Source organism: Erinaceus europaeus, chromosome 8 (genome assembly GCF_950295315.1).
Source record: "Erinaceus europaeus chromosome 8, mEriEur2.1, whole genome shotgun sequence".
NCBI classification, from domain to species: domain Eukaryota; kingdom Metazoa; phylum Chordata; class Mammalia; order Eulipotyphla; family Erinaceidae; genus Erinaceus; species Erinaceus europaeus.
The window spans coordinates 54,295,445-54,322,415 of NC_080169.1; the positions used below are offsets into that span (position 1 = coordinate 54,295,445).

Genomic DNA, 26,971 nt, shown 5'->3' on the forward strand with positions numbered 1-26,971 from the left:
TTGTTGGGGTTTTTTTCCTTTTGTTGCCCTTATAGTTTATTGTTGTTGTTGCTGCTGTTATTGCAGTTGTTATTGTTGTTGGATAGGACAGAAAGAAACTGAGAGAAGGGGAGAGAAAGATAGACACCTGCAGACCTGCTTCACTGCCTGTGAAGCGACCCCCCCCCCCCGCAAGTCGGGAGTCGGAGGCTCAAACCAGGATATATTTCATTATTTTTAAAATTGGGATGTAAATAGCAATCAGTTGATTGCATCTAGGTTTGATAAAAGTAATTATGCTGAAAAATCAGAATTAGTAGTTTTCATCACTGTCATCCAGTGACTAGCTATCTCTAGTTACAAGGCATTTTCAGTCACTGCTATGGAAGATATATTTAATTTGTGACTGCTTTTAACTTATTTATATGTAACTAATGTTTCTTGTGGTGTTGGAAAAAGAGAGTGAAGAAGCCAACGCTAAATAAGTGTGGCCCTTATGGATCACAACAAAGTGATGGCAGAGCAGGACTAAAGTAGACTTCTAGAGGGTCTACAGCAGGTGTATTGTTCTGTCACCTGTCAAAGCCAATGTTTCACAAAACAGGACTCTGCAAGGCAAACCCCACATTTGCTCTAAAAAGTTTTTCTATATAGACATTTGCAAAACTCCCAAGGGAATGGGGAGAGGTGCCAGGAATGTTTAGCAGTGAAACAGTGTTCCATGATGGGCCATGGAATTGGTGTGGCAGTGCTATTCAGCCACTCTGCTCAGTCTTCAGACTCTTCCCTATAGTCAAGACATTCCTATTCTCGGATGTCAGATTCATCTCTGTTTCTGTCATTATGGGCATTTCACTGCTCTGAGCAAACTTTTTTCAGAGAAAGACAAAGAGACAGGGAAAGATACCACACTACCAGAGCTTCCTACAGTGCAGTGAGAGCCAGGCTTGACCCCAGGTCATACACCTGACCTGACAAAGCAGGTACAATTTCCAGATGAGCTATCTCAGGGTTATCTTTTGAAATAAGTTGTTTATTAAAAAGAAAATAGTGGGGAGTCGGGCGGTAGCACAGTGGGTTAAACGCAGGTGGCGCAAAGCGTAAGGACCGGCGTAAGGATCCGGGTTCCAGCCCCCGGCTCCCCACCTGCAGGGGAGTCGCTTCACAGGCGGTGAAGCAGGTCTGCAGGTGTCTATCTTTCTCTCCCCCCTCTGTCTTCCCCTCCTCTTTCCATTTCTCTCTGTTCTATCCAATAACAACCACATCAATAACAACAACTTTAATAACTACAACAACAATAAAAAAAAAGACAACAAGGGCAACAAAAGGGAAAATAAATAAATAAATAAGAAAATAGTACAGTAGCTGTAATAAATAAAACACCACAGATCATGTGATCTTATCTACATATGCTTCATTTACAAAATATCACATGCCTCTTGTCCAGTGAACACTCAAGCACTAATTCAAAGGGACATATGCACCCCTATGTTCATAGCTGCATTGTTCACAATAGCCAGAGTGGAATCAACCTAGATGCCCATCATCAGATGACTGGCTGAAGAAGTTATGGGATATATATTCCATGGAATACTACTCTGCAATCAAAAAAGATGATAATTGTGTCCTTTAGGACAAAATGGATGGAACTGGAGGTGATTATGCTTAATGAAATAAGTAAAGAGAAGAAAAACAACTAGCAAACTTACAATCTTCTAACAAACTATTAATAACAAAAACTTAAAAAAAGATTTTAAAAGCTTATGTAGTAGGTATTACGATTACATAATAGTAAATATGTATTATATAGTAGGCATTATGTATAGGTGTGTAATATTTTGGTAAATCAACAAAGAAAAGCATATTCATTTGTTTGCTCATTAATGAGAGAGAGAGAGAGAACATCAGAGCATCACTCTGGTACATTTGATGCCTAAGATAGAACTCAAGACCTCATGCTTGAAAATCTACCCCTTTATCCACTGTGCCACCTCCAAAGCCTCAAGCAAATTGATTTTTTTTAATTTATTTAAGAAAGGAGACATTAACAAAACCATAGAATGAGAGGGGTACAATTCCCATAACCCGATCTCCACATCCCACCCCCTCCCCTGATAGCCTTCCCATTCTCTATCTCTCTGGGAGTATGGATCCAGGGTCGTTGTGGGTGCAAATTGATTTTTATATAATGAGATTATAATGCCTTGGGCTGGGAGATAGCATATTCGCTATGCAAAAAGAGTTTAATTCCTGAGGTTCTGAGGTTCCCTGGTTCAGTCCCACAGCCACCATAAGCAGTGCTTTAATAAATAAATTTAAAAAAATTTTTTAAGACTTTAGGAGGCCGGGCCATAGCACAGCGGATAAAGCGTACATGGTGCTAAGCACAAGGACTGGGATCCCGGTTTGAGCTCTCGGCTCCCCACCTGCAGGAGGGTCACTTCACAAGTGGTGAAGCAGGTCTGCAGGTGTCTGTCTTTCTCTCCTCCTCTTCGTCTTCCCCCTTCTCTCCATTTCTCTCTGTCCTGTCCAACAGCAATGACATCAATAATGATAATGACAATAATAATAACAAACAATGATAGACAACAAGGGCAACATAGGGGAAAAATGGCCTCCAGGAGCAGTGGATTCATAGTGCAGGCGCCACATCCCAGTGATAACCCTGGAGGCAAACCAAAAAAAAATGTTATAATGTCTTTTAGACTTATTTGCTTAAAAAAATAAAGTAAGCTAAGGTGTGTCTTGGGTTTTCAAATACAGAGTTTTGTAATGTAATGATTGACCTTGACTTACCCTCCATGTTCCTCTCTTTAAACAGAGCCATCACATTCAAGGGTCTTGGTAAATTGCATCTTTTATCAGCAATAGCTCTTGGTGTTGAAGAAAATACTCAGCATTTTTAGTTGCACTGTTTTTCTTTGTCTTTTTTAAATATTTTATCTATTATTTATTGGGTGTAGACAAAGAGATCCAAGAGGGAAAGGGGAGAGAGAGAGAGAGAGAGAGAGAGAGACCCATGGCACTGCTTCACCACTTGTGAAGCTTCCCCTCTGCAGATAGGGACCAGGGGCTTGGACCTGGGTTCTTACTCTTTGTAATGTGTGCTCAGCCAATTGTTCCACCTCCCAGCCCCAGTTGCACTGTTTTTCTATCTACATAACTTCTTTGGAATAATAATTAAGGTTAAGATTTCTTATATTCTGGGAGTCAGGCGGTAGTGCAACAGGTTAAGCACATGTGGTGCAAAGCGCAAGGACCAGTATAAGGATCCCAGTTAGAGCCCCCGGCTCCCCACCTGCAGGGGAGTCCTTCTCCCTCTCTCTGTCTTCCCCTCCTCTCTCCATTTCTCTCTGTCCTATCCAACAACAATAATAACTACAAGAATAAAACAAGAGCAACAAAAGGAAATAAATTTTAAAAAAAAATTTTTAGAGATTTCTTATATTCTTCCTAAAGATCCTTTCTGCTTTCATCTAGCCAAAAATGGTAAGCATGTTTTATAGGCTAAAAGAATCTAAATTCCATTTTCATGGTAAAGATGTCCCTTTGTTACAATGCCAAATCTCCTAGTGGTAGCCAAGAAATCTAGATGTTCAGCATATAATTATCCTTTTAAATTAGAAAGTGGAAATTTATTCACTTAATACCTAAAACTTGATCAGATTGTTTTCTTTTTTAATATTTGTTTATTTGTTAATGAGACAGAGAGTGATGGGGGGGAAGAGAAGAAAAAACAAAATATCATTCTGGCACATGGGATGCCAGGGGCTGAACTCAGGACTTCATGCTTGAGAGTTCAAGGCTTTATCTACTGCACCACCTACCTCCCTGGCCCCTGATCAGAGGTCTTTCTAAACCAGAAGCAGTTTTTGAGTGAAATATTCTGTTGCCCTTTAAATCTTCGATTTAGTTAAGAACTATGTGAAACTTCATGTAACTTGACAGCTCGTTGTGGCCACATAGTCATAAGTATATCAGAAGTAGCTTCCAGGCCTTTTATTTAAAGTCTGTATGTATTCATCTTTTTCCATGACAGTACATTTGCAGATGGCAGCATGCAACTGCATTTTTTTTTTCATTTTAACAGTAACTTTTAATATTAAAATGTAAAAAAAATCAACAAAAAATTAGAAATATGATTTAGGAAAATGCAGAGAAGCTGAAAAAAGGATGATGGGGGGCTGGGGGTGGCACACCCAGTTGAGCACACACATTACAGTACTCAGGGACCTGGCTTTGAGCACTTGCTCCCCACCTGCCGGTGAGACACTTCACAAGCTGTGAAGCAGGTCTGCAGGTATCTTATGTTTCTCTCTCCCTCTCTATCTCCTGTCCTCTTTCAATTTCTGTCTGTCCTATTAAATAAAAATAGAAAGAAGGGGAAAAATGGCCATCAGGATCAGTGAATCTGTACTGCAGACACCCAGCCCCAGAGATAAGTCTGGTGACAATAGAAAAAAGAAAAGAGAAGAAAAGAAAAAGATGGCGAATGCTACCTGTAACCCATTGTTGAATAGGATATATCTTTGATACTTTCAATATGTATGTATGTATATATATATATATATATATTCCAGTCTTCTGAACATATATTTTATATTAGATCATTTTGCATTATATAAATATTTAACATCTATCTTTCAGTCTTCTTTAATATATACATTTACCTAAATGTAACTATTACTTTACACATGTGTTTTGTTTGTATGGCCGATATAACACCTTTTGAGCCTGGTAATAACGCTGGGGCTTGGTGCCTGCACTAGGAATACACTGCTCCTGGAAGCCATTTTTCCCCATTTTTTGTTGCCTTTGTTGTTGTTATTATTGCTATTGCTGTTGTTATTGGATAGGACAGAGAGAAGTCGAGAGAGGAGGGGAAGACAGGGGGGAGAGAAAGATAGACACCTGCAGACTTGCTTCACAACTTGTGAAGCAACCCCCTTGCAGACAGGGAGCTGAGGGCTCAAACCGGGATCCTTACCCAGGTCCTTGCACTTCACACTGTGTCCACTTAACCCACTGCGCTACCGACTGCCCCACCACTCTTTATAGTTTTAAAGTCAAATTTGTGGCAGATACAGGCTGCTTCTCCAAACAGCTGCTGTTCAATTCAATGCAGAGGCTTAGTGTAGAGATAGGATCAGACAGTAATTCTGAATTTCCTTTGTATTTAGACATAATGAAAGAAAGAAATTGTGGAGGTGGGGGAACAATACAGGATTAAACAAAAACAAATAACTTTGGAATGAATGAGAGCTCATTATATTAGATACTTGATTAGTAGCTTTACTGTTACTCAACTCCTTATAATATATACATCTACCTAAGTAGCTTTTCTAAATTAATATTCTCAACGGTTCCAACTACTTCATCCACACAGATATTATTTTAGTAGCATGTCTATATAGAGTGAGACAGAAACTTGTGATGTCTGTTCTTTAACAGATGTGCAGAGGTTAAGTGGCCTGCCTGCACTTAAAGGTTTTGTTAATCAGTTACAGAACGAGGATTAGGAACTGGGTCTGTCTCTGCTTATACTCTTTCCCACTACATGCCATTAAATGCTTTTATTGTATTCTAAAGAAATCTCCTCAAAGACACAACTCTTCTGTGTTCTAGAAATAGTATTGTTGTTACCTGACAGGTTTGCCTGCTAGTATAACTGTTTTTATGTGTTTTAGGGATCTGGGCTTTAATCACTTTTTTCCTAAGAGGAAGTAGCCATAAATCTCACACCAAAAATAATGCCTCAATGCTAAATTTTTCTTAGTAGGTAGTTTCCCAGGGATGATCCAATGCAATGAGTCATCACTCTGAACACTTCTTAACATATCATCTCTTTCCTTATTGTCTTTCTTTTTTTCCTTTTTGCTTTCTTTTCCTTAACCCCCTTTGCTTTCAGTTGCATGGTTTTGTTTGTTTGTTTGTTTGTTTTACCTATTAGAAACTTACTGATAGGTTCATCACTCACACTCTGAATATGAACCATCCCCTACATGTCCTTATCCTTCTGCTTCTACTTTTGAAATTTGAGATGCTAGTGGGGGTTGTGTTGTTGTGTGGAAAAATGAGAAATGTTATGCTTGTACAAACTATTGTATTTACTGTCGACTGTAAAACATTAATCCCCCAATAAAGACATTTTTAAAAAGAAATAAATTTGAGATGAACCATGATTCAAGAAAAAAAAAAATTTCAGGACCAGGTCATAGAACACCTGGTAGAGTGCACATGTTACAGTGTGCAAGGGCCTGGGTTCAAGCCCCCAGTTCCCACCTGCAAGGGTAGAAGCTCCACAAGCAGTGGAGCAGTGCTGCAGGTGTCTCTCTTTCCCTCTCCCTCTACCTCCTCCTTCCCTCAGTCCCTCTCTCTGTCTCTCTCTTAAATAAACTAAATTAACATATTTTAAAAGAAGTATAAGGAAAAACATTTTTAAAAAGAAATAGTTTCTTGAATATTGGTAGCAGCTTCTTATTCTCAGTAAAAACCAAAGCTGTAGACTCATATAAGCATGTATAGGACCAATAATGCTATAATGACTGAGATATAAAAAGCTTACATAGATGTAGAGAATGCTTGAATATTTATAGATATTACATTTTCCTTTCTTTCTAACTTTAGATCTTTATTGAGTAAAGGTTTATGGTATAGTCTTTTTTATTTTTATTTATAAAATAAGAAATATTGGCAAGACCATAGGATAAGAAGGATACAACTCTACACAGTTCCCACCACCAGAATTCTGTATCCAATCCCCTACCTTGATAGCTTTCCTAGTCTCTATCCCTCTTTATAATGGAGTATGCACCCAGGGTTATTATGGGGTGCAGAAGGTGGTTTCTGTAATTGCTTCCCTGCTGAGCATGGGTGTTAGCAGGTCGATCCATACTCCCAACCTGTCTCTCCCTAGTGGGGCAAGACTCTGGGAATGCAGGGCTCCAGGACACATTGGTCAGGTTGTCTGCCCAGGAAAGTCTGGTTGACATCATGGTAACATCTGTAACTTGGTAGCTGAAAGAAGAGTCAACATATAAAGCCAAACAAATTGTTGACTAATCATGAACCTAAAGGCAAGAATATTGCAGATGAAGATTTGGGGTCTCCATTTTGGAAAAAGCTAGTAGGTCTATTATAGCTATATTCCAAGAGGCCCATGACTTTACTAGTTTTTGCCTGAGCCTGACATCTAGTATGCTGGTGGACTCAAGTTATTGTCTGGGGAGATGGTGTCATATTTGTAAAAAAGATTAGAAAGCTGGATCAGAGAAGAGAGTAGCTCCCAAATATGGGAAAAGTATATAAATATTGTTAACTGTATACCCCTTGATTTGATCTGGGACCTTTTGTGGTGGGGATGGTGTTAATATACACTCCTATTAACTTACAGTTTCATAATTCGCTCTTCATATGTAAGGGGAATAATGGACCAAATGTCTCAAACCATAGCTCTGAGTTTATGTTCCTTCAAATTGTTAATACATTTCTTTTTTTTTGACAATGTTATTTTTATTAAGAAAAACACATTTCTTTTTTTATTTATAAAAAGGAAACATTGACAAAACCATAGGATAAGAGGGGCACAACTCCACACAATTTCCATAACTACACTATATTTGTTAGACCTTGAAGTTACATCACTTATTTACAAGGAAGTCCTTAAGTGAGTCTATACAATTCAACCTATACAATTCTGTTTATCCACCATACAAATACTTATACTTTTTTTTTTTATCTAAGAAAGGAGACATTAACAAAACCATAGAATAAGAGGGGTACAGTTCCACACAATTCCCACAACCCGATCTCCATAACCCATCCCCTCCCCTGATAGCCTGCCCATTCTCTATCTTTCTGGGAGTATGGATCCAGGGTCGTTGTGGGTTGCAGAGGGTGGAAGGTCTGGCATCTGTAATTGCTTCCCCGCTGAACATGGGCGTTGACTGGTCGATCCATACTCCCAGTCTGCCTCTCTCTTTCCCTAGTAGGGTGGGGCTCTGAGGAAGTGGAGCTCCAGTACACATTGATGGGGTCGTCTGTCCAGGGAAGTCTGGTCAGCATCCTGGTGGCATCTGGAACCTGGTGGCTGAAAAGAGAGTTAACATACAAAGCCAAACAAATTGTTGAACAATCATGGACCTAAAGACTGGAATAGTGCAGATGAAGTGTTGGGGAGTATTCCCTGCATGCTCTTGTGTACTTCTGCTTTCAGGTATATATTTTTCCCCTAGTTTATGGGCACGTGTAAACCTATGCTCTATCTCAGGGGACATGGACTATACCTAGGTTTGGGGACTTTATTGGGGAGTGGACCACCTGGGGTGGAATTAAAGAATACTATGAAAGGAAAGGTCTCACCCGAGTGATGACCACACCTGGAGTCTCTGGTCACAGTCTGAAGTGAAGCATGCTGGGGTGGCACTCGTTGAGTTGATTAGGTTGCGATCCGCAGATGCAATATTATTTGATTTGAATTGAGAGCAGCATGCAGAAAAGTGAGCCCCACCCTAAGGTTCCAGGACTGGGGGAAATATAGGCTCTATAGTGGAAATGTGAGGTTCCTGATGTCTTAGGGTTCAAGAAGACAACGGATAGTTATTGTTATCGTCACATTATTTGGTGATAGGGTTAACTTTGGAAAGTCCCTTTGTTAGGGTTTGGGGTATAGTACCCAGCATCTTGTATATAGCTGTGCTACCGGTTGCTTTCTGTTCTCCCTGGTCTAGGCTTTTGGGAGAGACAACATATCAAAGACAGCCTATGTATTAAAAAGACTCAGTTTGTGTTTTAAGAAGTTCTAGACATATGATCAGTTTTTCGCCTCTCATATTAATTAAATAGTGGTTTGTATGTTTACACTTTAATAGGATTATACATAAACACCACTCCCACCACCAAAAGACTGTGTCCCATCCCCACCACCCACCCTCACCCCACCCCCCTGCCATGCCGGGAATCCCAATGGCCACCCTCCCCTTCACCACAGTGTTTTTACATTGGTGCCCTGCTCGCAATTTAATCAGATCCTGCTTTTAGTTTTCCTTTGTGTTCTTCTTTCTCAACTTTGTTGATGAGTGGGGACATCCCATACTCATCTTTATCTTTCTGACTTAGCTGATTTAACATAATTCCTTCTAGCTCTGTCCAAGATGGGTCAGATAAGGTGGGCTCATTGTTCTTAATAGCTGCACAGTATTCCATTGTGTATATGTACCACAGCTTTCTCAGCCACTCATCTAATGTTGGGCACCTGGGTTCCTTCCAGGTTTTAACTATTATGAATTGTGCTGCTATGAACATAGATGTACACACATCTTTTTGGTTGGGCATTATGGAATCCTTGGGGTATATCCCCAGGAGAGGAATTACTGGGCCATATGGAAGGTCTATGTCTAGCCTTGTGAGAGTTCTTCAGATTGCTCTCCAGAGAGGCTGGACCAATTTACATTCCCACCAGCAGTGTAGAAGGGTTCCTCTGTCCCCACAGCCTCTCCAACATTTGTTGCTGCTGTCCTTTTTGATGTATGCCATTCTCACAGGAGTGAGGTGGTATCTCAGTGTTGTCTTTATTTGCATTTCTCTGACAATCAGTGACCTGGAACAGTTTTTCATATGTTTGTTAGCCTTTTGGATCTCCTCTGAAGTGAATGTCTTGTTCATATCCTCTGCCCATTTTTGGGTGGGGTCATTTGCTTTTTTGGTGCTAAGTTTGTGGAGTTCTCTGTATATTTTGGTGATTAGTCTCTTGTCTGATATATGGCATGTGAAGATCTTCTCCCATTCTGTGAGAGGTCTCTTTGTGTGATAGTTTCTTTGGCTGTGCAGAAGCTTTTCAATTTGATGTAGTCCCATTGGTTTGTTTCTGCTTTAGTCTTCCTTGCAGTGGGGTTTCTTTCATCAAATATGTCCTTGAGGTTTAGGTGGGAAAGTGTTTCACCAATGTTTTCCTGTAAGTATTTGATTGTTTCTGGTCTGACATCCAGATCTTTGATCCATTTGGAGTTGATTTTTGTTTCTGGTGAGATAAGGTGGTTCAATTTCATTCTTCTCCATGTTATTATTTTTTTTTTAATTTACTTGGTCATTTAATTAATTCTTTTTTATTATTTAAGAAAGGATTAATTAACAAAAGCATAGCGTAGGAGGGGTACAACTCCACACAATTCCCACCACCCAATCTCCATAACCCACCCCCTCCCCTGATAGCTTTCCCATTCTCTATCTCTCTGGGAGCATGGACCCAGGGTCATTGAGGGTTGCAGAAGGTAGAAGGTTTGGCTTCTGTAATTGCTTCTCCGCTGAACATAGGCGTTGACTGGTCAGTCCATACTCCCAGTCTGCCTCTCTCTTTCCCTAGTAGGGTGGGTCTCTGGGGAAGCTGAGCTCCAGGACACATTGGTGGGGTCTTCAATCCAGGGAAGCCTGGCCAGCATCCTGGTGGCATCTGGAACCTGGTGACATCTGGAACCTGGTGATTGAAAAGAGAGTTAACATACGAAGCCAAACAAATTGTTGAGCAATCATGGACCCAAAGGTTGGAATAGTGGAGAGGAAGTGTTAGGGAGGTACTCACTGCAAACTCTAGTGTACTTCTGCTTTCAGGTATATATTTTGCAGTAGTTTATGGATACGTGTGCACATAAGCTCTCTCTCACAGAAACTGGTGTATATCTAGGTTATGGGACTTTGTTAGAAAGTGAACCACCTGAGATGAAATTAGAGTGTACTATAAAAGGAAAGGTCAAACCCGAGTAATGAAGCTGAAGGGTTGTCATTCCACACGTGAAGTCTCTGGACACAGTCTGAGGTGAAGCATGTTGAGGTGGCAATCGTTGCGTTGATTAGGTTGTGATCGGCGGATGCAATATTATTTGATATGGATTGGGAGAGACATACGGGAAAGTGGGCCCTATCCAAGGGTTCCAGGACTGGGGGAAGTAGGGGTTCTCTAGTGGAGATGTGAGGATCCTGCTGTCTTAGGGTTCAAAAAGACATCAAAAGAATACAGATTGGAAGGGAAGAAGTCAAGCTCTCACTATTTGCAGATGATATGATAGTATACATAGAAAGACCTAAAGAATCCAGCAGAAAATTGCTGGAAGTTATTAGGCAATATAGCAAGGTATCAGGCTACAAAATCAATGTACAAAAATCAGTGGCATTTCTTTATGCAAACACTAAATCTGAAGAAGGAGACATCCAGAAATCACTCGCATTTACTGTCTCAGCAAAATCAATCAAATACCTAGGAATAAAGTTGACCAAGGAAGTGAAAGACTTGTATGCTGAAAACTATGAGTCGCTACTCTTCTCCATGTTATAACCCAGTTTTCCCAGCACCGTTTATTGAAGAGAGCCTCCTTCTTCCATTTAATAGTTTGGGCCCCCTTATCAAAGATTAGATGTCCATAGGTGTGGGGGTTTAGTTCTGGGCTTTCAATACTGTTCCACTGGTCTGTGTGCCTATTTTTGTTCCAGTACCAGGCTGTTTTGATGATGATGGCATTATAATATAGTTTGAGATCTGGGAGTGTGATGCCTCCGTTTCTGTTTCTTTTCCTCAAGTGGTTTTGGCAATTCTGGGTGTTTTCTGGTTCCAGATAAATGAATGTAGTTTTTGTTCTGTTTTCTTAAAGAAGCTTGGTGGAACTTTGATGGATTTCGCATTAAATTTGTATATGGCTCTGTGGACAATATTCATTTTGATGAATATTTATTCTTCCGATCCATGAACATGGGATGTCTTTCCATTTCTTGGTATCAGTTTCTATTTCTTTCTCTTGCCTGATTGCTATGGCAAGAACTTCCAATACTATGATGAAGAGTAATGGAGATAGTGGACAGCCCTGTCTAGTCACTGATCTGAGGGGAAATGCTTTCAACTTCTTTCCATTGAGTATGATGTTGGCTGTTGGTTTGCTATATATGGATTCCACTATCTTGAGAAATTTCCCGTCTATTCCCATTTTTTGTAGAGTTTTGAGCATGAATGGGTGTTGGATTTTGTCAAAGGCTTTCTCTGCATCTATTGAGATAATCATGTGGTTTTGGGCTTTGCTTTTATTGATGTGAATGACATTGATAGACTTACGAATGTTGAACCAGCTTTGCATTCCTGGGATGAATCCCACTTGGTCATGATGAACAATCTTTTTGATATGCTGCTATATCCGGTTGGCCAAGATCTTGTTTAATATTTTGGCATCTATGTTCATCAGAGATATCAGTCTGTAGTTTTCCTTTTTTGTTGTGTCTCTATCTGCTTTTGGTATCAGAGTGATGTTGGCTTCATAGAAGGTGGAAGGGAGTGTCCCTGTTTCTTCGATCTTATGGAAAAGCTTTAGGAGTATGGGTATTAACTGTTTCCTGAAGGTTTTGTAGAATTCGTTTTTGAAGCCATCTGGTCCAGGACTTTTGTTGTTGGGGATGTTAATACATTTCTAATAATGACTTGTTCTTTGAAATATTAAAACTCCTAAAAGCTTAGACCAGGGAGAACAGAAGCAACTGGTGGTCTATTACTTTATAAGATACTTTTTACAGCTATATGTAAATAGCATAGTAGGACATAAATTATGGTGAAGTCTTGTAAAATATAGCAAATCCTAACAATGGGATTTTCAAAGTTAACCCAATTGCCAAATAATTTGGTTATAGCAGTAACTATCTATTGCCTTCTTAAACCCTAGGATAGCAGGAACCTTCCCCTTTCTCTATAAAGCCTGTATTTCCCCCAGTCCTGGAACCTCTAGGGTGGGGCTCACTTTCCTGCATGCTCCTCTCAATTCATACCAACTGATGTAGCATCTGCTAATCCCAGCCCAATCAATAAAACCAGTGTCAAAGTAAGGACTTTAAAAGCTGAGTACGGGCAAGAGACTGGCATACTTTAATGATGACTCTTTAGTGATAACCAGGCCACCTCATCAGGCTTCCCACACAGACATAATGGGCCTAGACCTCTCACAGATCCTTCTTGCCACTGTCACTGGTCATCTCCATCAGGAACAACATAATGGACCCCTTTGTGGGCCCCTATAGGACCTTGGCTTCAATGTGGATCAACAACTGTAGGGAATGTTGCATTCTCCAAAGGGAGGTTGGATAACATACTCTACTTATCACCCAAGGAAGATGGGCCCTGAAATTAGTGCAGCCTGGTATGTTCCTAGCCATGACCACAGAATGCGAACTCAGACCTACAGGGATGCAGAGGTTACATGACTCATGTTCTCAATATAGTCTTTTTATTTCACCACTCCCGTCACGTGTCCTCATCCCCACCCCACCCCCAGATAACCACTATAGTTCTCCCAGTCTTAGATATAGGTTGACTTTTTTTTCGCATTAGTATGTTCAATTCTTTATATTCTGCATATGAATGAAACCATTCTGTAGCTGTTCTTCACCTCCTTACTTGCTTCACTAAGCATAAGCTTCTCCAGTTCTATCACTTTATCCCAGAGGACATAATATCTTTTTTTATTGCTGAATAATATTCTGATATTACATTTTCCTTAATGAGTATATTAAAAGGATATCACTCAATTCAGATGGTGGGTGGCACAGTGGTAGAACTCTGGACAAGGATGAGGACCAGAGTTCAGTCCCCATCATTTCCTGTGCCAAAGTGATGGTCTGGTGTGTTCTCTCTCTCTCCCTCCCTCCTCTTTCCTTCCCTCCCTCCCTCCCTCAGTAAATAAAACATCTTTTAAAAATATTTTTTAGGGGGTCGGGCGGTGGCGCAGTGGGTTAAGCGCACGTGGCGCAAAGCGCAGGGACCAGCGTAAGGATCCCGGTTTGAGCCCCGGCTCCCCACCTGCAGGGGAGTCGCTTCACAGGCGGTGAAGCAGGTCTGTAGGTGTCTATCTTTCTCTCCCCCTCTCTCTGTCTTCCCCTCCTCTCTCCATTTCTCTCTGTTCTATCCAACAACAAAGCAACGTCAACAATGGCAATAATAACCGCAACGAGGCTGCAACAACTAGGGCAACAAAAAGGGGGGAAAAATGGCCTCCAGGAGCGGTGGATTCATGGTGCAGGCACCGAGCCCAGCAATAACCCTGGAGGAGAAAAGAAAAAAATATATATTTTTTAAAACTTAAAAAGTCATCACAAGATCTTCTCAAATGAACTTAGCCTTGGAGGCTAGGCAGTGACACACCCAATTGAGCACACATTACCATGAACAAGGATTTGGGCTCAAGCCCCCCAGTCCCTACCTGCAGGAATGGGGAAGCTTCAGGAGCAGTGAAGCAGTGCTGCAAGTATCTCTCTCTCCCTATCTACTTCTCCCTCTCAATTTTTCTCTGTCCTGTCAAATAAAAAAGGGGACAAAAAGAAAAGAAATGGCCACTAAAAACTGTGGATTAATCTTGCAGGAACTGAGCCCAAAGGAAAAAAATAAAATTGTAGGTATATACAGTTGCTCAGAATTCCAATAAGATTTTGTTTGTTTGTTTTTGCCTCCAAGGTTACTGCTGGGGCTTGGTGCCTGCACTACAAATCCACTGCTCCTGGAGGCTATTTTTCCCTTTTTGTTGCCGTTATTATTATTGTTGTTATTACTGTCATTGTTGTTGAATAGGACAGAAAGAAATGGAGAGAGGAGGGGGAGAGAAAGATAGACACCTGCAGACCTGCTTCACGACTTGCGAAGCAACCCTCGTGAAGGAGCCAGGGGCTCCAACCGCGATCCTTACTTCCGTCCTTGAGCTTCACACCATGTGCGCTTAACCCGTTGCACTACCGCCCGGCCCCCTCCAGTAAGATTTCTAAAATGCATCTGAAAGAGTTAATTGGTGAAGTAGCCAAGATTAAAAAGAAATTTGAAGAGAAACTCCCACTGCTGAGCACTAAAATTCACTATGCAGCTAGATTAATAGCAGTGTTGTACTAGCAGAAGAAACGACAGCCATTGAAGCAACAGAAATAGAAAGCCTAAGGAAAGGCCTAAATTTAGGAAATTATGTAATTTATAATAAATCACAAATCCCAGAGGATGGAATGGCTTGTTTAAAAAAAAAATGAGCTAGTATAACCAGTTGAGTTGTTGGAGGGAGGGAGGGATAGAAATTCTGTTATGTTTGCTCTGTTCTTTACTACAGAGCAGATTACAGATGACTTTAAAGGGAAATATTAAAAATGAAACCATAAAAGGATAAAAAAAATTCTGACTATAGGGTGGAGTTATTGGACTTTAAAAGTTAAAAAGTCCCCCCAAAATATATATATGACTATGTAGTGATTGAAAAAAAATGAAAGTACTGCAGAGTTTTAAAGCCTATCATAATTGTGGACAAAACATTTTATTTTTTAAAGATTTTATTTATTTATTAATGAAGAAAGATAGGAGGAGAGAGAGAAAATCAGACATCACTCTGGTATACATGTGCTGCCGGGGACTGAACTCAGGACCTCATGCTTGAGAGTCCGATGCTTTATCCACTGTGCCACCTCCCAGACCACAAAAACAATATTCTTAATGATTAAAGAGATCCAGAATTAATGTGTAAGTCAGTAGTATTGCCCAGTGTCTCTACACTACTTTCCTAGTGTATTATGTACATGTAACAGCGTTAAATAAGTTTTATATCAACAGTACAGTTCAGATGATACAAGAGAGTGAAAGAAAGTTATATCTTACTGTCCATTCACATATTCTTTGTTCAGAGGCAAATTAAGGAAACTACATGTTCTGCTATAAATACTTTAGGACAGTTTGTCCACATTGACACTTCTGTTTCCTAAAATGAAACCTCACTGGCCCACGGGGATGGGGTGGGGGGACTGGCTTTGTTAACCAGCTCTATTTCAAAAGCAAATCCATATGGTAGGAACTTCCTCTGATGAGTCACCCACAATTGTCAAACACCAACTTTCCTTTGTTTGACCCATGCAGAAATAAAATCTGTGGAAGCACGACTCAAGCCTCTGAATCATTTGATTGTGTGGTTTATTCGTATTTGAATTTATATCCATCACAGACCCAGTGTGTCCATCATGGAAAAACAGCATTCTTCAATGTTACTTTTTTTAATGTTCATTTGGGTCTGTTCTCTCTAGTTAGTCTGTGAAATTTCTAAAGAATCTTGTGGGCTCTGCTTCCTGTGCTAAATTGTTAGGTTATCACACATTTGGATTCCACCCAAAATTTTCATACAGGATGCCAGTTGTCTTTACCATTTTAAAAATATAAAGGTTACCACTGCTCCTTGTCACAGTATGTACATTTTTAAAGGGTAGGTGAAAATGTATGTGCAGATAGCTTTTTAAATATGTCCTTGAGTCGTTTCTTTGTAGAAGTTTGAGTCATATCGAGTCACAGCTTTGTTTAGACTGCTATTTTCTTGTCTCTGTTCTCGTTCATACCATGGACTATGAAGTTAAGATTCACGTTGGTTCTGCTGTCAGCTTGTCTAAAACAGAAGGAACCATCTAACTCATTTGTATATAAAAAGAAAAAATGGTCGAATTAGTGCTGTGTGGTTTTAATTTTTTTATTGTTAAGTACTTGCCCATCATTAAATGTATAAATGCAGCTTTTTAAAATGTTAAACTGATTCTTGAGTCAGTAAAGCTTATCCTGAGGAAAATAATATTTTTGCAATACTAGAGAGACATATGTAGGTGACATCACTGATATTCAGAGATCAGCACTCACATTTGTATGTTAAACAGATTTTATAGGAAAAAATGAGATAATCCATTTTACAGTGTTTGGAATATTTTTAGCCAATGATTGGATCCAATTTTATGATATTTTTAGATCATTTATAATGCAGTGAGTGATATTTTTAGTTCCCTTTTGAGCTACACTGCTTTTTTTTCTTTTAATAAGTCATTTAACCAATAGACACTTCTATTTAACAAAACTTCTAGTGACAGTTCCCCCTAAATTAGCATTAAAGCCTCTAGCCTTGGATGACAACTAGCTGATGTCAGTAGTAGTGTGTTTGCAAGAGATGATCTGTACATGGAGCAGTGAACTAATTGTAATTATATGCTTTAAGACACACCTACAAAAGAGCCCAAAGGGCCCTCACTGGCAAAAGGATTGTATCAGAGACAAGCAGATCCAGAGATTAAAGTAAGAATAAATTTGAAAGCTACATTTTGGTTATCATACATAGTACTTGCCATTGGAATGTATCACTGGTGAATGAGCTTTTATGTTTTATTTTATTCCTTGTGTATTATTTTGATGTAAGTCTACAGAAAGAAAGAGAGAGAAATTTTCACTCATTTGGGTCACTTTCATTATTAATGTGTCTAGTATGTGTTAGTGATTAATCTCGGTCCCCCCCCCAATACAAAAGATACCACTTCAGGATCATTGTAAACCTAGCTCCAGTTATTGCCACCACTCATCCAGATTGGGCAAAATAAATTTTTCTCACCATCCTATATGTGTAGCACACTCTACCCCAATATTTATTGGTATCTGTCTCTTTAGACTATGCATTTCCCGCACACTATTTTTTTTAACCAAATGAACATCAGTAGTCCTTCTCTAGGCAAGGTGCATGTTTGACAAAGACCGTTCAAAGAGAGTAGGACCATTTTGAGTTACTGTATGAGGAGGATACTACTAATAGTGGAATCCCTATGACAAAATAGCAGTTAGTTATAGGGAAATAAAGAAATTGAAACCTGTCTGGACTACCTTTCACTTGGACTTTTTTTCAGAGGTGTTCTTTTGATTTATCCCAATAGTCTTCTGAAATAACAACTTTTCCCCCTTTCACTGGAGTTTAATTGTTTACCATACAGGTTTTGACACATAGCTAAAATTTCTAATTTCACCATCACAGGTGTCTCCGAAAGCACTCTCACCCCTAGTTTAGATCTTTTTCAATTATCATGTTACCAGGACCACAAAGCTCCCCCAACCCTCCTACCACAGAGGTTTTGCTTTGGTGCAATACACCAAAACCAGCCTTAAATTTTACTTTGTGTTTCCCCTTTCTGTTACTGTTTTTTAAGTTCTGCCTATTAGTGAAATCAATCCATATTCATCTGTTTCCCTCTCCTTTTGTCTCTTACTATACCAGATAACTTACTCAAGTCCTCATGCCTGTGCAGTACACTGCCACTGAGTTCCCCACTCAGCCCAATTTTGTTTCAGTCTGTATTTCTTTCAAGATAGGGAGAGGGTGGCAGCGTGGAGAGATAAGACACCAAGACATTGCTCCACCATCCATGAATTTGTTGTTTTCTGCAGTCATTTGTTCTGAGGTCCCTGGGTGGGGTAACAGCCATTCTATTTTGTTTAGGGCAAAATTATTTCCCCAGGAAACAGGATTTTCAGTACTATAACTAGACCTTTCCTGGACAAACTGGACTGTTTGATCATCTCCATTCCTGAGCACCTTGGAGAAACATAGGTGGTTAGGTTTTCACTCATAGACCTGAAGGCTGTTATAACTGTTCTTTCTCTCCTAGGAAGACAAAGCATAAAGAAAAGACTGGGAATTTTGAGACAAAGACTTTATTATGGGATGTGGTACGATTTCAATTTAATTGAATGAAGTATCTAGTTTTCAGGTCTTATGTACGTGAAGTAAATGAATAGACATGAGCTCAGCTATTTATCAGAGCCTGACTAATTAATCTACACTGTTTTTTCAGGTATTCCTGGTAATATCTGTAATAATAATCAGAATCTCCACACACCACCATGAGTCCTGCACCATATGATCTTCTAACAAACAATCATTAAAGCTTTTCAACACCACACCCAATAATACCATGAATTTTATAACTAAAATGTCCACCAGGGAGACAACTTTATGAGTATATGAAGACAGTAGACAGCATGCATTCCTTAGGACACTGAGCCTAAAATATCTGACTGTTAAAGAAGCTTACTGCTTATGTTGTGATGACTGATCCCATGGGAAGCCCCGATCCTAACTTGCCTCCAGTTTCCTAGTAATTAATCATCACAGTATCAATAATGTTAGTGTTTCTTTGCAAAGTTATAGCCCTTTCTATGTTCTGCTCATTTTTTTTTTCTTGCTTTAAAACTTTCTTTCAGTGATGAAGTTATTTAGTTCTTGCTAGTCCTCTGACTTTAGGGTTAGAGAAAGTGAAAGTGTAATAATATGGTTGGAAATCCAGCTCTCAGAAAGTGCTCAATCCAGGATCATGTTTTTCCTGCCTTAGGAGCACCCCTAAACAGTATAATTAGAGAGCAAAAGATAAAGGAAACTGAGAGAGAGCCTAACATCTAATTTGGCAAGAAAAATGATCAGAAAACATGTAAGATGAATGCTTTAATCCCAGACACAGAGGAGAGAGAGAGAGAGAGAGAGAGAGAGAGAGAAAGTTATTTTGCTATTGTTGGATAAGAACACCCATGTCTCATTTTCAACAATATGAAAGATACTGTCTTTAGTAACATGAAGAAGGAAGAGTTATAGACAGAATATGTTCCCCTGAAATGCATATGTTAAAAGCATGAGCCCCAAATTTGATGACATTTGAATATGGGTTCTTTGGGAAATTAGGGAGATAAGGCATGAGGGTGGGGCCCATGATAGGATTAGTATCATAAAAGAAGAGATAGCAGTGAGCTTCCTCACTCTCCCACCCTACAAGCCAGGAAGAGAGTTCTGCTCAAAAACCAATCATGTTATGGCCTTCTTCTGGGACTTCTCAACCTCCAGAACTATAGGAAATAAATTTCTGTTGCTTCAAGTTCCCAGTCTATAGCATTTGTTATGGTAGCCCAAGCGGATCTAAGATAGCAGATAAGAGAATAGAAAGGCAATCCTTTTTTTTTTTTTCCCCCTTTGGTGCCAGGGATCAAACCAGGAATCAAACCAGGGATCAAAAGGCAGTTAGTTCTTCCACTAAATAAGTATTTAAAAGATAACATTCTTTCTGGCCAATAAATAGTAGATACTCAAGATTTGTTAAGGTGACTCAGAATGATTTTTAGGAACTTCTTAGGTTTCTTTTGTCATATGTAAATACATTTATTTAGAATTTTTATGGTACAGAAATCTTGAGTGATTTGGTGAGTTATAGTTTCACTTTAATTCTGAACTTTGAAAAATGGGATTTTCTTCACTCTCTGTCTCTTGCCTGTTCTCATTTTCATTCTCAGAAGTTACTCATAGTCCAGTAAATATGAACCTTTTGTGGAAGAAATAATCGTTCACATCTGGTAACAAGGGAAAATTAATTCAGCTATTTATTTTTAAGTAAATTACCAGACTCAGAGCTCTCAACTATGATCTATATGGAGGCAGACTCTCTGATGAGTGTTCATCTGGTCTTTCCTGTAAGTGGCCCCTCTCTTTCCTGCTAGAAAATTTTCCTACTCATCTCTGTTTCAGTAGCAGAGCTTCTTAGATGTTTCTTTGTACCTCATTTTTTTTCCTTCTATTACTTGGGCTTTTAATTTTTTTTTCCCCTCCCATGTTCTTTCCCACCAACCCTTCTTCCTCTCTGGACTGGTTTCCTTCAAGAGCCTCTTTCCCCTCCACACCCTATTTAATCCTTCCCTCTGTTTTGCCTTTGCTAGACTTTTCCCAATACTTCTCTTTCTTTGTCTTCCAAGGAGCCCATCCCTGCCCTACATACCTAGGTGAAGTAAGAACCCAAGGGCAAGTTTCCTATTCTGTATGTCTCCTACTGCTTCTTGGGTATTTTTTGGCAAGATTAGTTTAGGAGACTAATCATCAACTATGCTCACTTCTTTTTGTGTGTGTGTGTGTGTGTGTTTTTTTTTTTTTGTTCCTCCAGCGTTATCACTGGGGCTCAATGTCAGAACTATGAATCCATTGCTCCTGGAGGCCATCTTTCTTTCATTGTTGTTGCTGTTGTTGCTGCTGTTGCTGTTGTTGTTGGATAAGACAGAAAAAAATTAAGAGAGATGAGGAAGACAGAGAGGGAGAGAAAGGCACCTGCAGACCTGCTTCACCACTTCTGAAGCCACCTCCCTGCAGGTGGGGAGCCGGGGGCTTGAACCAGGATCCTTGTGCCAGTCCTATAGCTCTGCACTATGTGTGCTTAACCCAGTGCGCTACTGCATGGCCCCCAACTGTATTCACTTTTAAACAAATGCCCATTGTGCATTCAGATATTGCCTAGAGCCACACAAAAGTGAGAGCACAAATATACACAGCAATAAAAATCAAATCAGGGGCTGGCAGGTGGCTCACTCAGTAAAGTGCACACATTTCCGTGCTCAAGGACCAGGGTCTGAGCCTCACCCTGGCCATTGTATAGGAGTGTATGCAGTGGGAAAAGCTTTAAGAGCAAGCAGTGGAATGGAGCTGTGATGTTTTTCCTTTCTCTGTCTCTATCTACCTCTCTCCTGTCTTTCATTCTCTAATAAAAATAAAAAATACAGCCATCAGGAGTAGTAGAGTCAGGCAGGCCCTGAACCCCAGTGATAGCCTGGTAGCAAAGAAAAAATGGGCTCTGTATGTATACCTAGTTATATATTCTTATCCGGGCAAATACATGTATTCACTTAGATTACTCAGATATGAAACATGGATACAAATTTTGAGATGATAAGGATTTAAGCTAATTAGAAAGAAGAGAGAAAATCTTGGTGGGAGAAAGAGTTAACAGTGTTTATTTTTATACAATTGTAGATGAAACATCATGAACCCTGAAGTATATACAGGTTGTCCCTCTCTTGAGAAAACTTCCATTTGTAGAGGTCAGCAAGTAGACATAGGTAAAAGGAGAGGGTTCGAATGAAAGTAGGAATGAAGTAGGTGAACTAGTTACATGCATGTAATACCAGCTAAGTAGCAGTATTGAAGATGTAGGGGGGTGCTTTTCTGATTTTAAAAATGTGGCCAGGGGGTGGTGTTGTGGAGCAATGGGTAAAGCACTGGACTTGTAAGCATCCAGTCCCTTACAAAGTGCTCCTCTACCCTCCTTTCCCTTCCTCTCCTCTCCTTTCCTTTCCTCGTCTCCCCTTTCCACACATACATACACTAATAAATAAATAATTTTTAAGTGATAAATGTTCATAAAACTCAGAAGATAATTCTGGGGAGAGTGGTCAGCTGTAGAACGTAGGACTTGCAAGCATGCAGTCTGCCTGCCCCACATACACCAGAGTGATCAGTAAATACTCTGGTCTGCCTCTCTGTCTTCTCATAAAGTAAAAATCTTTACCATATGTTACAAGTAGTTTCAAAAACAAGGAATAAAAGCCCATGATCTCATCATCTAGAGGAAAGCATAAGATAGAAGTTTACTAAGAATGCCTTTTTGGGGGCCGGGTGGTAGCACAGCAGGTTAAGCACATGGCGCTAAGCGCAGGAGGCCCCAGCTCCCCACCTGCTGGAGAGCACCTCACAAGTGGTGAAGCAGGTCTGCAGGTGTCTAACTTTCTCTCCCCTCTCTGTCTTCCCCTCCTTTCTCAATTTCTCTCTGTCCTATCCAACAACAACAATGGCAATAATAATAACAAAGGCAACAAAATGGGGAGAATGGTCTCCAGGAGCAGTGGATTTATAGTGCAGGCACTAAGTCCTAGTGATAACGCTGGAGGCAAAAAAATAATAATAATACCTATTTTACACATAGGCATTTTTGTTTTATAGTTTCACTCTAATTTAATAAATCGGGTATTGGGGGAAGTTCAGATCATATTGATAAGTTACTCAGAACTTTGAGGACGCATGTCTTCAAAAAGGTGCTTGGTTGAGTACATAGTAAAATAAATGTTTGTCACTATACTGTAACACCATGAACTTGATAAGCCTTTCATGTATTTAGGCCTAAAGCCGTTTTCTTAGCATTTTTTTCCTAGTGAATATATGACATTTCACTGGAAATAGTTTCTTTACTTTTTCAGAAACAGCTTTATTGAGTTTATATACCATACCTTTCACAAATAATAAATTGTACCATTTGATGGGTTATAGTTTAATATATTCACAAGCATCGTATAGCCACCCATATGGTTGGTTTTAGAACATTCTGTCACCAGAGAAAGAAATCCTAGGAGCCAAGTGGTGACACATCTGGTTGAGCACACATGTTACAGTGCACAAGGACCCGGGTTCGGGCCCCCAGACCCTATCTGCAGGAGGAAAGCCTTTTCGAGTACTGAAGCAGTGCCATAGATATCTATCTCCCTGTTCCCTCTCAATTTCTGGCAGTTTTATCCAATAAATAAATAAGGATTAAAAATTAAGAAGGAAAGAAAGAAACCCTATACCCACTAGTAGTCGTTCTTCCTTTTTCCCCATTCTTTTTTTTTTTTTTAAATAATCTAAAGGCTAGAGTAGTGCAGATGAGAGTTGGGGGCAGGGTATGGGGTCTCCATTCTGTAGAGAGCTAGTAGGTATATTTTAGTTATATTCCAAAGGGCCTGTGTCTATACTAGTTGTTGTAGTTATTATTGTTGTTGTTACTGATGCCATTGTTGTTAGGACAGAGAGAAATGGAGAGAGGAAGAGAAGCAGAAAGGGGGGGAGAAAAAGATAGACACCTGCAGACCTGCTTCACCGCTTGTGAAGTGACCCCACCTGTGGTTGGGGAGCTGAGGGCTCGAACCGGGATCCTTACGCTGGTCCTTGAGCTTCGCGCCATGTGTGCTTGCTTAATCTGCTGAGCTATTGCACAACCCCCTCATATTTTAAAGTAATAATTTAACTATTTATCAGCACCACAAATAGAGATCTAGAGCATTACTCTAGCATATGAGCTTGAGACCTTATGCTGCCAATGTTTTATCCGTTGTACCACCTCTAGTCCACAGCAATGTTTCATATACTAGTTTTTTGTTTGTTTTTCCCTCCAGGGTTATCGCTGGGGCTCATGCCAGCACTACAAATCCACTGCTCCTGGAAGCCATCTTTTTTTTTTTTCATTGTTGTTGCAGGTGCTGTTGTTATTATTGCTGCTCCTGTTGTTATTATTGGATAGGACAGGGAGAAATTGAGAGGGGAAGGGAAGATAAAAAGGGAGGAAAAAAAGACACCCAAAGACCTCCTTCACCGCTTCACCGCTTGTGAAGCCTGCCCACCACAGGTGAGGAGCCGGTTGCTCAAACCAGAATTCTTACACTGGTCCTTGCCCTTCACACTTTATGCACTTAACCCAGTGTGCTATACCACCCGGCTCCCTCATATACTAGTTTTTAAACATGCATAGACATATTTAAACGTACATAGTCATACTTAAATAGATGTAGGTGTGACTTAGAAAGGAAGAGAAGGAATGGTGAATGGGGACACAGAATTCTGGTGGGGGGAACGGGGTGAAATTATACCCCTATTTTCCCATAATTTTGTCAGTCAATAGTAAGAAAAAATAAATTAAAAAGAGACATGCTTAAAATGAATTATCTTTAGTCACCTCCCCTACACTCTTCCCTGCCTTTCTATTCACCATGGCTTTACTAGTAATACAAACATGAAGCCATGCCTAAGCTTTCCATGTCATGTTCAGTCTTTTACCAAATTCTCATCATCTTCCCATAAATGTCCCTGCCCATTTCTGTGTTCACCTAATTTAGGTTTTTGTCAACTCACTCCACCTAGATTCTGGCACACAGGATGGTAAATGATAATTATGTGATCTATCAATGAGCCACATTCCCCAGCCTCTCTGTGTATTGTCAGTCCTTCTAAAGCATTTTCTATTTGTTGCTATTTGGAATCAGACAAGCTACCTTAGCCACTTACTGATCTGTGCTCCTTGGGTCATTTACTTTTTTTTTTAATAGTTATTTATTTATTTATTTATTTTCCCCTTTTTTTTGTTGCCCTTGTTTTTTTTATTGTTGTTATAGTTATTGTTGTTGTTATTGTTGTTGTTAGATAGGAGAGAGAGAATGGAGAGAGGAAGGGAAGACAGAGAGGGGGAAAGAAAGACACCTGCAGACCTGCTTCACTGCTTGTGAAACGACTCCCCTGCAGGTGGGGAGCCGGGGCTCAAAGTGGGATCCTTAATGCCGGCCCTTGCGCTTTGTGCCACGTGCGCTTAACCCGCTGTGCTACCACATCCTGATTCCCTACTTTATTTCTTACTTGAAGTTAATCAGGCCACCTCCCAACATTCTAGTAAAAATTAAATGATTGGCCTGGACTTCTGTCTCTTACCAATAAGTGAAATATACCTCTATTTCATGATTTTGTTTATCATCTCATTTCCTGTGGGGGAAAGGATTGTTATGGTAGTATGTGGCATATTTACACACATTTATATAATTATTCTCATTTATATTAGTATTAATATATTAAAATATAGATGTATAAATTAAATGTATCTTATCTACATATAATACATAATTCATATTAAGATGTATATTTGGGGAAAGGTATTCTTTTAGGATATCAGTTAATTATATAGGTTTCCTGCCTGATCTGGTTATTTGAATAGGTGATAATTGTCAAGTGATAAGTTAGCTCTTTAACTTAAAAGATAAAAGTTCTAGAATGGTACATGGGATTGAGTGTTCATTTTATGAACATGGAAAGTTCTTCCACTATTAAAAAAAAAAAAAGCCCCTAAAGCATAGCTACGGGTCAAATCCAGGTTACAAAGGTGTTCTATAGCGTGGTACATGACTTCCTTCTTTCAAAATAATGAAAGTATTGTAACTAAGCAAAATCTTTCATCTTCCATTATACATGAATCATTTCCTTTCTGTAACAGACATATCAATATACACTACTCTGCTAGAAAAGATACCTTACATCTAAATGTTGTTTTCCATTGTTCACCGAGAATAAGAATGGCATTTATATGTTCTTGCAGTTGTTTGTTTAAAAAGGCATGTAATCTGAAATATGGTCCCTTTTGTAATATGACCCAAGAAAAATTCACCTCACTGATATAAGACTCTTAATACTTGATTGCTGTTTGTCTTTTGCTAAAACTTTACACAGAAAAGGAAATTATATTCCCAATTCAGAGTTAACTAATGCTTACTGGGAATTTATCCTTTAGAAAATCCTTTCTTGTAGTTTGGGAGGTGGCACAATGGGTAAAGCTTTGTACTCTCAAGCATAAGGTCCCGAATTCAGTCCTCAGCAGCACATGTGCCAGAGTGATGTCTGGTTCTTTCTCTCTTTCTCCTCTTACATTTCTCATTCATAAATAAATAAAATCTTTTAAAAAACAAAAAAAAATCCCATTCTTTTCTTGATGATAAAGTTAGGAGTATTAACAGGTAAAGAGAAGATATGAAGACCCCAGATAAAGAACTGTTAGCCTTCAATTTCAATTTGGTACTCACCAAGTAGATGTTTCCTTCCTTCTTTTTACTATAAGAAATACTTTACATGGTCAGGAGATTGCTCACCCAGTAGAGTGCACACTTGCTGTGACCAAGGACCTGGATTAGAACCCTTGTGCTGACATGGAAGCACCATTCAAAGGGGAAGTTTCACGGGCAGTAAAGCAATACTTTGGTGTCTCTCCCCCTTCTCTTTCTCTCCCTCTCTGTCTTTCCCTTTATCTGAAAAAAAGAGAAAAGAAAATTTTTAAAAAATAGTTACCAGGAACAGTAAAATCATGCAGGGGAGTATTATGCTAGGGAAATAGCATAATGGTTCTACAAAAGACTGTTATGCCTGAGATTCTGAAGTCATTCAGGCACAGAGCCCCAGCCAAAACCCCGGCAGCAAAAGAAAAGAAAAAAAAATTATCATGTGTTTATAATTGTGGCCAGAAACAAGAGATAGATACCATATATAAATGTGAACGTGAGAACCTATGTATGTCTTCACTTGATACTTACTGTAGTTCTGTTATACGTGGGCCTTTTAGTAGATGATAAATTTTCATAACCTCATTAAATTGATCCTTTGAGGTAGTCATGTCCATTTTACAGGTGAAGTAAATAATGTTCAGAGGTACTAAGTGGCTTGCTAGGGTCATCATATAAAGAAAAATGGCTGCATAAAGGCTTGCACTCAGAACATAAGTCTGTGTTGTTTCCTTGGTCAACAGATATCCCGGAAAATCAGCATATGTTTAAGTGGAGTGGGCCGAGATGGGA

At 39.5% G+C, this 26,971-nt stretch overlaps 1 protein-coding gene across 1 annotated transcript in view; it reads left to right on the plus strand.

Annotated features, from left to right (window-relative positions):
- The window catches only part of CDK6 (cyclin dependent kinase 6), a 284,231-nt gene that overhangs the window by 236,956 nt on the left and 20,304 nt on the right, over window positions 1-26,971 (plus strand). The gene's annotated exons all lie outside the window — the stretch shown is intronic.